The following is a 13,769-nucleotide window of genomic DNA, read 5'->3' on the forward strand; positions in this document are numbered from 1 at the left end:
GAAGATGGAAGCCTTTTCTCACACACAATCAATCAACCAATCAAAAGTAAAAAAAGCAAACCCATTCATAGAATGCATATCATATGACCATACATGAACCAATTATATAGCAACAATGAACCACACCTCCAAAACCACATAAGGGTTTAAAGGTGCAGGAAATAAAAGTCATAGTGAGTTGTATTCAAGCATATAATAAAAAATATATAAGTAAAATATATGATAAAATATACATAATTCAATTAATCATATATCAAAAACAAGAAATAAAACCCAGTTCCTATCTAACAAGCCTATGACTTTAATGTAGGCTTCAGAGGTACGTGTTCATTTAAACCTGACCCTCTGTCTGCCCATAGCAGAATGATCCAGAGTGATTCGGACATTTCAGTCTTATTAACAAGATCACCTAAGCGTTCTGTATTAAATAATCTATCACTCACTAAAAATCTAAAATAACGTGCCACTAGTAAAATGCTTCACAAGGGCATTAAATAAATTGCCTTTCCTCATGTGATATACATGCTTTCTAATCCTATACTTCAAAGACCTATTAGTTTTACCAATATAAAAACATCTACGCAGAATACAGTAAGCAAGGTAAATAAGATTCACAGCATTACAATCAACCTTAATTCTGAAAAAATATGCAGTCCCTTTGTCTAGGTGTATAAAACTATTCATACTATCAAGTAGGTGGCAATAGTCACAACTGTAGTTTCATTTTTCCAGTTTATAGCAATTACCTTTCTTGCCATATGGAATATACTCCAAAGAAGAGGATATTTTATTCTAACAACACACATAGGAATTGGTACATTAAATACAACCAAAGATTTCGACAAAACACATTTATCATTAAAGACAGCTTGTAAAAAGATATTCATATTTTCCAAAATGGCATAAGCAGTGTGCAGTCATAAAACATAGGTTGTCAATCAGTTTTTACATTTGGTTTATATATCCAACATCCAGTTTCTTTATTATACATATGTTCCACTTTGTGTGGTATAATGAAGTTTCTATGAATAAATTTCCATGAGAATAGCCTCCAGTGTAATGAAAAAGTATTTTGTTTTGGAGACAATATTAACTACTTATTTTCTTCACTTGGAGAACATTTACTTATTAATCTAAAATAATTCTCAGTAATTTTCTTTGTAATATATTAAATGATTTTAACTATTTTATATATTTTAAATAGATATCCCTTTCCTACCACACTACGATTTAATAAACTAACTAAAAAATCTACAAATTTAGGAACTGTATTTCTTTTTGATGGTTGCATTAACTGGCTTTTTTAATTAATATGTTCCCTGGGATTCAATATTTTTTTTTTCCTGTGCAAGAATAGGGCAGCAGCTCCTGCACAGAATATGGCCACTGAGCAGTTCAGTAAACAAGGCTGGGGGCGTGCATGAACCTGCCAGCACTATTCTGGCACGGACACCACTGAATAATGCTAATTACTTTATTTGCTGGTGAAAATCATGCAAATGAGGTAAATTAGTGATTCAGAAAGCAGGCAGGCATCCATGCCAGAACAGTGTCCATTGCAGAAATGTATTTGGTTACTGACCGTGTACATTTCTGCAAAAATCAAAACGAGGGCATGACAGCTCAAAGTAAAGCATGTATTATAACCATTAGGCATGCCAATGGCCAAAAACATGGCTACTGGCATGGAAAAGAGTTGCAAAAATATGAAAATCAAAGTTTTTCTTTTGGCTGATTTTGGCCGTTTAAGCATAGCACAGCAGCACACAAATGAGATTGTGCCAAAAATAAAAAAAAAAATGTGAAAAGACAATTTTAAGTGAAATCTGCATTTTGCCATTGTAGTGTATAGCATGCAGAATCAAAACAATAACAGGTAACAATGGTTGCTAAGGGGAAAGGCTCTGGTGTAGTGGTGTAACAAGGGACTAAGGCAGTGGGGTATGCAAATGAGCAAAGTTTACTGAATCACAAAATGGGATACCATTCTCTGGCTGCACTTAACTATGTAGGAGCTATAAGGCAGTGGTGCAAGCAAGAGAAGCAGATGGAGTCTATCAGCATGGCACATCTTGATTTGACAATATTTCCCCATTCTTCCTTGCTAAAGCCCTCCAACTCTGTCAGAATGCAAAACTTTGATTGTCTTCTGTTGCAGCCATTCATTTGTTCATTTGGATGTATGCTTTGGGTCATTGTCGTGTTGACAGGTAAAAGTCCTCTTCATCTTCAAGTCTCTAGCAGAAGCCTGAAAGTTTTCGGCCAAAAGTGACTGGTATTTGGAACTGGTCATAATTCCCTCCACCTTGACTAAAGCCCCAGTTCCAGCTTATGAACAGCAATCCCAAAGCAGGACAATGCCACCACCATGCTTCATCATGGGGATAGTGTTCTTTTGGTGATGCAAAGTGTTGTTTTTGTGCCAAATGTACCTTTTGGAATTATGGCCAAACATATCAACCGTGGTCTCATTAGACCATAACACATTTTCCCACATGCTTCTGGGGGACTTGACGTATTGTTTTCACATTTTAGCCAGGCCAAGATGAATGTTATTTAATTGTAACTGATTTTTACTGATGTAATTTTGTCTGAAGAAGTGTCTCAAATGTAAAATGATCACCTATTTATAATTTTATCATATCAGAGTTCGACTTGTTTCTTCACTACTTGGCGTGCTTTGATGTCCATTCCTTTGTTTTATGCTTATTTTAGTTTTTCGGTTACTAGTTTTTCCTCAGTGGTTCTGCATTTTTCAAAGAAAAAAATCTAAACATGCCTTTTTGCTGATTATGTCCTACTTTATGTTATTTTAATCAAAGTAGTCATTTTCTGTCTAGAATGTCCTCTTAATGATTCAGAGTTGTATGTACCTTCCTTTACCATAACATTTTTTCCGTGCTGTCTTGAATACATCTCTGACTTCTTCCAACATCATCCATTTCTGTAATCTGTCCTGTTGTCCCTAATCATGTTTATGAGTAACTTTTTCAGATGTAGAAAGTAGTATGTTCCATCAGTCTTCTCGTTTTCCTCTGTTCTTTCTGTTCAGGTTGATCCTCTCACTTCTCCCTAACATTATCTTCTGAACTTATATCAACCCTATTCTGTCTCTCCTTGTCTCCAAGGAAAAGTGTTCTCATTCTCTCAGTCTGTCTTCATAATTTTCCATGAAAAACATTTGACCATTCTAGTGGCATTTCTATGGGCATTTTCCAATAGTCAAAAATAACTTATTTTGTGTTGTCTCAAAAACTATATACAATATTTGAGGTGTTCTGAATGAGGGAACATTATTTCCTTATTTCTGGATTCTGTCTTCCTGAGGATACAACCCTTCTTTGTTACAACCCTCTAACACTGTGTCTGATAGTCCTGTCTTTGTGTTATACTTTTTGGCTCCCTACTGGAAAGTGTTCACTCAAAGTGTCAAGCGCAGAAAGGCTGAAAAAAGACCAAAAACACAGGGAAAAAGCAAATCTCAAAAATTCCATACAAATAGGATAAGGAAATGTGGAGAGCACACTAAAGATCTGTGTTCCAGGACACCACAATACAATCCACAAAGTGGATAATAGAGCTTCAGGCACATAGGCATCCAGGGCTTAATGAGTATATCCCCATGAAACCCGTCCTGAAAAATAGGCGGGTGCAATACTGAAATGTGGTTGGTTGTTATCTGGATAAAAGTAAAATTGGGAACAGCAGTAAATTATCTGATGAAGGGCAGGAGCCCGAAAGCACTCATCACTGGATTTATGCATTGTCTCACTTTCAAGGTTTTATGGTTTTAATTACGTTTTATTAAAGTATTTCAAAAAGTGTTGATCTGCACCAGACATTTTCTTAAAATCTCAAAAATTGCTCAATCCTTAAAACTTATATTTGCAGAGGGGGGCACCCCTGCATGTAGGGGCAGAACCCCCACTCCCTGTGAACTTATATATACCAACTTCGAGATTACTGTACCTTGGAGAAAAGGGAATGTTCTGAGAAATGGCATCATGGACTTAGTATAAATGGTCTCCGTGTTTCAGGGACTCACTCTAGGGGGTCCTGACATTTCAAATGGTTACCATAAATTTCCCTAGGTTCTTTTCCTTTTTTTTTTTTAATTCAGTGCTATCTATGCAAGATCTGATGCAGGCAAAACATGTGCATAACTAACGCTCTGTTTTACAGGTGAGGTTAATTTAAGATGTTTTAATTAATATTCGACAACTAAAATTTCCCAGTAGTAATACCTCTCCTTCTTTTGCCATACTTTTTGCCATACTAAGGATATTGTACTACATTTTTGTGCTGTATGTCATCATAAAGATATGTTTGCTATACATCTGCTGTCAGAAATGTGCTGCCTTTTGTAGTCCCCACTGTAATTGCCATTGCTTCCTTTCCTCCTTGTTTACTCCTTTGCTCTGTTGCTTTGATTTATTTCCCATTCCCCTAACTACAGGGCTATACTCTTGTCCTCTGCTTTACTATTTAATCCTCACTGTCTGTTTCATATATTCAGAGCTGTAGATAGCTATTTTCTGGATCCATGTGCCATTCATCAAGCTAATACTCCCCCTCAACTTTAAGTTGATGTGCAAAAAAGAAAGCAAATCTCCTTTAAAAACAGTAGCAAACCATTAGCTGGCTTGCTACAGTTTACGCTCATCTTATACCACACACAATAGGGGCAACTGATATGCTTCAGAGTTGACCTCAAAAGCAGTATCGGCATCCATATCTGATCAATGGAGTTGTTCTGTCTACCAGTCAGCATCTGACAATTACACCCCCAACAAATTCTACCCTGAGCATTTTCCCCCTTCACCCTACCCTAGATACACTTCTTTATTGATCATATATCCTGGTGTGTTTGCATCCCATTTGGGTTTTTCTGTGTATCATACTTTTGATAGTGGTATAGTATCATGACACAATTCTTCCACTAATGCTATAAGATCAGGGAGACTTTTACATAGGTTGTAGACAATATTGATCATAATATTTCATTATTCTAGCCCCTTTTTACCTCATTCAGGTTGATAATTGGTATGTTTTTATTTCTATTTAGGAGAGTATGTAGAAGAAAATAACAAAACATATTTTTTTCAAATCTTGTGGAATGTAAAGCTTAGATGCGGGATTCTCTGGACTATTAGAATTTGCTTTTTAATTGCCCCTTACTTTTTAAAAATAATTTATATTGAGATCCCTAATCTATGCTGTTTCTCATGCTAGAATTTCTGTCTTCCTTGTCTATCATTAGGTGCCTGTTGAGGGGCACTCCATCGTTGAATCCCCATCAGTGAAGGCTAGTCCTAAGTAAGCATTTCCCTGCTATGGGTGGATGGGTAGCAAACTGGTTCACTGATAGAACACACCTAATCAAAATAGGGGAAGCCACCTCAAGCAGTAGACCCATAACAAGCGGCATACCCCAGGGATCGGTCTTGTGGCCTCTGTTATTCGAGATATATATCTCTGAGGTGCAGGCAAAAACTAGTGGGGTATGTATGACCAAGTTTGCAGATGACTGCAAGCTGGGTACTGTCATTAATTCCCCAAGTGATGTGGATGTCTTCCAAGAGGGTCTCACCCAAACAAATAACTGATACCAGAAACATGGCCTCATGCTCAAAGCCCAAAAATGCTTTATCATCGCCTTTTGGGGAGAGTGACATCCCCACATTTTATCACATTATTAACATTGTTGTAAGCACGCATCAGACATGAGGGATTTGGGCACCCAGGTTGATAGCAACCTGACTTTTGACCACCATGTTGGTTCCACTGTATGAAAATCTTTCTACGTGGCCCACCTCAAAAGTAAGGGTATCTCATCCAAGGACAAGTAGGTCATGACATCCCTGTATTCTTCCATTAAAAAGCCAGTCATTGAGTACTATGCCCCCTTCAGCATGTACCTCACAGAGCACATACAGCAGCTGGAGAGACTACAGAGGTTCCTCACCAGGAGAATCCAGGGCCTCAAACATCTACCCTACACAGATAGGCTAAAAGTCCTGTCCCTCTACTCAGTTTCATACAGACCCCTCAGAGGTGACCTGTGTCTGGCAAACAAAGCAATCTCAGACCCCACATTAATGGGACTGCTGCATATCCGCAAGTCAAGCTCCACTTGAGTAACCCACATGAGCAACCTCAACCTGGTCTGTGACATCAATAGGACTTGTTGACGGAACAGATTTGTGTTGCAGAGACTCCCCCATCTGTGGAATAGACTCCCTCTCCACATCAAGCAGAGTACCTCATTATCCTTTTTTAAGTGCAACCTGGATAGCTGGATGGGAAACAGAAAATACACCCCTGAGATTCTACCTGTGTCCCTGCTGGACAGGGGTTTTGGGTGCTGACTTGTCTAAACATATGCTAAACTCTTGGCTAGGCTTATAAGGGCCTTTGGGCCAAGAGCGTAGTAACTTCTTATGATCCTATGATCCTGTGGTGCCCATCTGGGGAAGTCATTGCAACTACTGCATCCCTGGCTGAGAGTACCATTTATTCCTTGAACTGCACCCCTCCCACTTCTGCATGCAGTGCTGCTGTTGTGGAGCGAAAATGTTGCTGTATTTGCTTGAAAAATGGATCGAGACTGTTAAACTGAAAGGCCACACAGTGAAATGTTAAAATTGATTTATTAAACATTCAAGTACATACAACGGCAAGGTACTAAGCGCTTTCAACCATCAACCTCAGGGCATCATCAGACTACTAAATGCACAATTACATATCCACCCCTTATATACACTCGCTAACTAGTTAATTAATAAACTGAATACTATTTAATAACCCTACAATTTCATATGCTGTTAAAATGTAATAATTAAATTATTAAATAGCTAAAAAATATAATAATAAAACACCAGGTAACAATATTGGTACATTAAAAATTCATGTGAATTATATAAAAATATATACTAACCTAGACTAAATAATAAATTGTAAAACTGATAACAAGATAAATCTGTCTAAATAAATATATAGCACCTATAAATACATGTAAATGTATCAATAGAAAATGATCAAATGAAATATGATTTATATTTTAATATACTGGATATGGATACATGTTCATTAATGCCTGGCAAAGTACAGGCATTTAGTCTAAGTTGCCAGAGACATTCCTTGGCCTCCAACATGGTCTTCCCATCACCTCCTTTGTGTATATTATGCGGAATTCTATCTATAATAAAAAATAGAAATCTCTTAAAATTGGGACTAATACTATGTGTATATAGACAACTGGTAGTTTTTTGATGTCTCTAACATGCTCTACAATACGTTCTCTTAACTTCCTAATAGTTTTCCCAACATAAAATGCTGAACATGCTGAACATGTTGCTAAATAAACAATCATCTTAGTATTACAATTACAGTACCCATTGCATTTAATAGTTTTACCAAATTAGAAATAGCAACATATGGACCATCGTTAATATATTTACATGTGCGACAGGTTCCACATTTTCTCATTCTAGACATTTTAAACGTATCCTTGTTTGTGTTCATCTCATAAATTTCCTTCAAATTCCTCCCTCTACTAAATGTAATCTTTGGATGACTACCAATAATCTCAGTCAATTCAGCATTATTCACAAAAACACTTGTCCATGTCTCATGTATAATGTTAACAATATTATGGGATGTTTCATTGTAAGGTATTATGAAAGTATCATTTCTAGACATATTTGTATTGGTATTCAATATATTGTTGCATCCAAATTTGATAATAGGTCTATAAATCAAATGTCTTTTTGTAAAAATCTCTTTTAATATTACAAATAAGTTCATTAGGGTAACCTCGGTCAAGAAACATATTCGATAATTTTTCAATTTATAACTCAAATGTATTATCATCACTAATAATTCTTGACAGTCTTACCATTTGACCTTTAATCAAATTTCTTTTTTGATAATAGGGATGACAACTATTAAAATGTAAGAAGGAATTTGAAAATGTTTTCTTTCTAAAAATGTTAGAATGAATCATGTCGTCAATATGAGAAAAAACAATGTCAAGATATTCACAGTTATTCTCATAGATTTTACTGGTAAATCCTAAAAACATAGATGTCCTACCTAAAAACTGTATAAATTCTGAAAATTCATCTTTATTACCTGTCCAAAAAATGAGAATATCATCCAGGTATCTCAAATATAAGGCAATTTTGGGCCAATATGTTGATGTGAAAACCAAATCAGTTTCCCAATTAGCTAGCACCAAATTAGCATAAATTGGTGCACATCTGGCCCCCATGGCCACCCCTGTACTTTGTCTATAATATTCACCATTCGTATATATAAAATCATTCTCCAGTATTATTTCCATCAGTTCAGTCATAAGTCTGCATTTTGAAACATTCATACCACTGAATTTCAATAAACTGGCCTCAAACATTTCCAGGCCTTGTTTGTGGGGTATAACAGTAAACAGATTTACAGCATCAATGGTGGCCATAATCATATTAGGACTCACCTTGACAATACATTGTCTAACTTGATCTAAACAGTGCCAGGAGTCTTTTAAAATGTGTGGCAAATATTTGAGCGTCTCCTTACAATGAATGTTTATGAAGGATGCAATGGCCTCAGTTTTGGAACCCCTAGCTGATACTATGGGCCTAAAAGGTAGATGGTAGATGTCTTTGTGTATTTTTGGGATTCCAAAATGGATAGGGTAATAGGAAATTCAACTGTTCCATCCATAAGGAATTCATACAATAGCCAATCCACTTTAATATATGCCATAGACATTTCGTACTTAGTAACTTTCTCATAAGTATTATTGTCACTGAGCATAATGGTCATTTTATTGTAGTAATCAGTATTTGTCATAAGTACCACACCGCCTCCCTTGTCTGGTTTCATAACCCTATATTTGTCAGTCATAGTTAGTTTTCTAAGACAAAACATTTCGGCTGAAGTGAGATTCTGTGATGTATGTACCTCTTTCCTCAGAACTCTTCTAATCTGGGACTTGCATAACTTCTCAGAAATGTAAATCATAGGGTTTTGTGGTGGTATGAAATTAAAACTTCTATTTCATTTGTATTAGATTGTGTAATGTTGTGTTGTATTATTTGTTCTGTTGGTGATACCTTCATGACAGAAATTATCATTTCTAGCCCTTGTGTTTGTACTGTTTTGTCATTAGGGGGAAACTAAATTGTCCCTACTAATAGTATCAGCATCTACAGGTTTGGAAATTCTTTAAAATGTACATATACTCTGTTACTCTTATAATCATTAGTATCTCTATTTAACTTGTTATGTTATGTTTTATCAAATAGTTGTAATAATTCATCAAATAAAATTTAATTAAAAGAGTTTTGAAGACATTTAAATCATTGCAGATGGACAATGCTTTTTTGGAATGATCTTTGGAACTGGGTCAAGTTCCAAAAGGATTACGTATTTTCAAATTACCATATGGTTTTACTGAAGGTACTGTTTTATTTGATGAATTATTACAATTATTCAATAAAACTGGTATTGAACTTGTTAAACTAATTATACGGAACAATAACATTAAACTAGCAGCTTTAAATGAACAATTGTCTTTTTTAGACAAAAGTATACACCAGGATTTGCTGTTTGAACATAACAAGTTCCATTTAGAAAGTATTTTTAAAGAGATGGATAAAGTTACTAATAAAGGCTTGGACATTAAAAATCACAAGGTAAATAGAGATACGATTATAAGAGTAACAGAGTATATGTACATTTTAAAGAATTTAAAAGTATGAGATGTCTTGCCAAACCTGTAGATGCTGATACTATTAGTAGGGACAATTTTAGTTCCCCCACTAATGACAAACCAATACAAACACAAAGAGCTAGAAATGATAATTTATGTCATGAAGACGGGCAGGGAGTTTTTTTAGAGGAGCCCACACTCAGAAGGTTGGAACGGTTACGCGACCGACATGGCGGTCAGTATCACCAACAGAACAGACAATACAACACAACAGTACACAGGACCAATTTTTGGCACAGTTAGATACAATTGAGCACACTAATTCCCTAGTTCAGGGTGAATTCACATTACAAAGTCATATTGTAAATGGCAGTGACTATATAAATAGTAGTATCTTTACAACTTATGTTAATGACACCCTTTATGAATCCAATACGAATGAAATAGGATGTTTGCAGAATACAGATACTTCCCACAGTCACAATAATTGTTCTATCATCTCCGATGGAGGTTTTAGTTTATATAATTACACAGATAACAATTTTGGTCATGACTTTATTGCTCTTTTTAAAAGAGGCTTTACTTTTGTGCCATCTTTTAAGCATGATATTGGAAAAGTTTTAATTAATTTAAAACTTTATAGTAGACTATTGAATCTAATTTGTTTTCCCTCTAATAACAATGATTGTATCACAGACACTAATTGTTTTAGGCTTAAGCATAGCAGTACATTCATACCACCACAAAACCCTATGATTTACATTTTTGAGAAGTTATGTGAGTCCCAGATTAGAAGAGTTCTGAGGAAAGAGGTACATACTTCACAGAATCTCACTTTAGCCGAAATGTTTTGTCTTAGAGAACTAACTATGACTGACAAATATAGGGTTATGAAACCAGACAAGGGAGGCGGTGTGGTAATTATGAAATATACTGATTACTACAATAAAATGACCATTATGCTCAGTGACAATAATACTTATGAGAAAGTTACTAAGTACGAAATGTCTAGGGCATATATTAAAGTGGATTGGTTATTGTATGAATTCCTTATGGATGGAACTATCGACGAAGAATATTCTTATATAACAGTTGAATTTCCTATTACCCCATCCATTTTTGGAATCCCAAAAATACACAAAGACATCTACTATCTACGTTTTAGACCCATAGTATCAGCTAGGGGCTCCAAAACTGAGGCCATTGCATCCTTCATAGACATTCATTGTAAGAAGACGCTCAAATATTTGCCACACATTTTAGAAGACTCCTGGCACTGTTTAGATCAAGATAGACAATGTATTGTCAAGGTGAGTCCAAATATGATTATGGCCACCACTGATGTTGTAAATCTGTTTACTGTTATACCCCACAAACAAGGCCTGGAAATGTTTGAGGCCAGTTTATTGAAATTCAGTGGTATGAATGTTTCAAAATGCAGACTTATGACTGAATTGATGGAAATAATACTGGAGAATAATTTTATATATATGAATGGTGAATATTATAGACAAAGTACAGGGGTGGCCATGGGGGCCAGATGTGCACCAATTTATGCTAATTTGGTGCTAGCTAATTGGGAAACTGATTTGGTTTTCACATCAACATATTGGTCCAAAATTGCCTTATATTTGAGATACCTGGATGATATTCTCATTTTTTGGACAGGTAATAAAGATGAATTTTCAGAATTTATACAGTTTTTAGGTAGGACATCTATGTTTTTAGAATTTACCAGTAAAATCTATGAGAATAACTGTGAATATCTTGACATTGTTTTTTCTCATAGTGATGATGTGATTCATTCTAACATTTTTAGAAAGAAAACATTTTCAAATTCCTTCTTACATTTTAATAGTTGTCATCCCTATTATCAAAAAAGAAATTTGATTAAAGGTCAAATGGTAAGACTGTCAGGAATTATTAGTGATGATAATACATTTGAGTTATAAATTGAAAAATTATCGAATATGTTTCTTGACCGAGGTTACCCTAATGAACTTATTTGTAATATTAAAAGAGAGATTTTTACAAAAAGACATTTGATTTATAGACCTATTATCAAATTTGGATGCAACAATATATTGAATACCAATACAAATATGTCTAGAAATGATACTTTCATACTACCTTACAATGAAACATCCCATAATATTGTTAACATTATACATGAGACATGGACAAGTGTTTTTATGAATAATGCTGAATTGACTGAGATCATCCAAAGATTACATTTAGTAGAGGGAGGAATTTGAAGGAAATTTATGAGATGAACACAAACAAGGATACGTTTAAAATGTCTAGAATGAGCAAATGTGGAACCTGTCGCACATGTAAATATATTAACGATGGTCCATATGTTGCTATTTCTAATTTTGGTAAAACTATTAGATGCAATGGGTACTGTAATTGTAATACTAAGATGATTGTTTATTTAGCAACATGTTCAGCATGTTCAGCATTTTATGTTGAGAAAACTATTAGGAAGTTAAGAGAACATATTGTAGAACATGTTAGAGACATCAAAAAACAAAAAACTACCAGTTGTCTATATACACATAGTATTAGATGTCCCAATTTTAAGAGATTTCTATTTTTTATTATAGATAGAATTCCGCATAATATACACAAAGGAGGTGATGAGAAGACCATGTTGGAGGCCAAGGAATGTCTCTGGCAACTTAGACTAAACGCCTGTACTTTGCCAGGCATTAATGAACATGTATCCATATCCAGTATATTAAAATATAAATCATATTTCATTTGATCATTTTCTATTGATACATTTACATATATTTATAGGTGCTATATATTTATTTAGACAGATATATCATGTTATCAGTTTTACAATTTATTATTTAGTCTATGTTAGTATATATTTTTATATAATTCACACGAATTTGTAATGTACAAATACTGTTACCTGGTGTTTTATTATTATATTTTTAGCTATTTATTAATTTAAGTATTACATTTTAACAGCATATGAAATTGTAGGGTTATTAAATAGTATTCGATTTATTAATTAACTAGTTAGCGAGTGTATATAAGGGGTGGATATGTAATTGTGCATTTAGTACTCTGATGATGCCCTGAGGTTGATGGGTGAAAGCGCTTAGTACCTTGCCGTTGTATGTACTTGAATGTTTAATAAATCAGTTTTAACGTTTCACTGTGTGGCCTTTCAGTTTATATGTTGCTGTATTTGTTTTCTGTCGAGATATACCTATGTGCACCAAAGGCTTGTTTTTCTGATGGCCTCAGCACACTTCTCAACAGTCCCTGAATCTGCAGAAGATCCCTGATTTTGCTTCATATTTTTGCCATTTTCATTATAAGATGTTTGATTTTCTGGTTCAGAAAATGCCTACCTATGCAAAACCTTTTGTTTTATTAACTTTTTAAGTAAATTAGAGCAATATTTAAAAAATCATCCATGATTCTGGGCCTTTATCTCCTAACTATTTTTGGTTTTATATAATTCTTGAGCAAAGAAGTTCAGAGATGTGGCCAGCAACTTAATATTTATGTATGTGACAAAATTGAAAACATCCATGAAAATTGAAGTCTCTAGTAAACAATCCTAAGTACAGGATTAATAAAACTGAAGAGTGACTTCTATGTTTGAGAAATAATGCTTGATGTTCATATTAGTACCAGCAAGTACAAGGTAAGAGAAAAGAAACCTGGAAGCAGTATACATTTTTTTATTTGTTTAGATTTGTTGACCAGAGTAAAACATTGATAACTGCTGACATAAAACAGAGAGAACACAGAAAATCTGTATAATAGCTGCTTGAATGTCTTATTTAAAACATTTTCAAGCATGTTCTTGATGCTGTAGTTCATTATTTGGTGACTGAATTATGGACTGTCCTAATAATATTTATTAGCATCTTAATACTTCATGCCATTCAAAGTCCATTTGGTACTGGTAAGGGAGAGACTCTGTGAAAGAAAACAAATTATCCCAGCAGTAGCAAGAGTTCTGGGCTAAAGACTAGATTGTTAGATGTGCTCTTTATATGACATGTGACTGCTACAGTTTTTAAAATAG

General features: G+C 34.6%; 1 protein-coding gene across 3 annotated transcripts in view; it reads left to right on the forward strand.

Moving 5' to 3' along the window:
* LOC122804910 (integrin beta-2-like) overlaps nt 1-13,769 on the forward strand; it is a 1,273,642-nt gene that overhangs the window by 845,748 nt on the left and 414,125 nt on the right. The gene's annotated exons all lie outside the window — the stretch shown is intronic.

The sequence above is a fragment of the Protopterus annectens genome, chromosome 6.part0, assembly GCF_019279795.1.
Source record: "Protopterus annectens isolate FY-2018-M chromosome 6.part0, PAN1.0, whole genome shotgun sequence".
Lineage (NCBI taxonomy): Eukaryota > Metazoa > Chordata > Ceratodontiformes > Protopteridae > Protopterus > Protopterus annectens.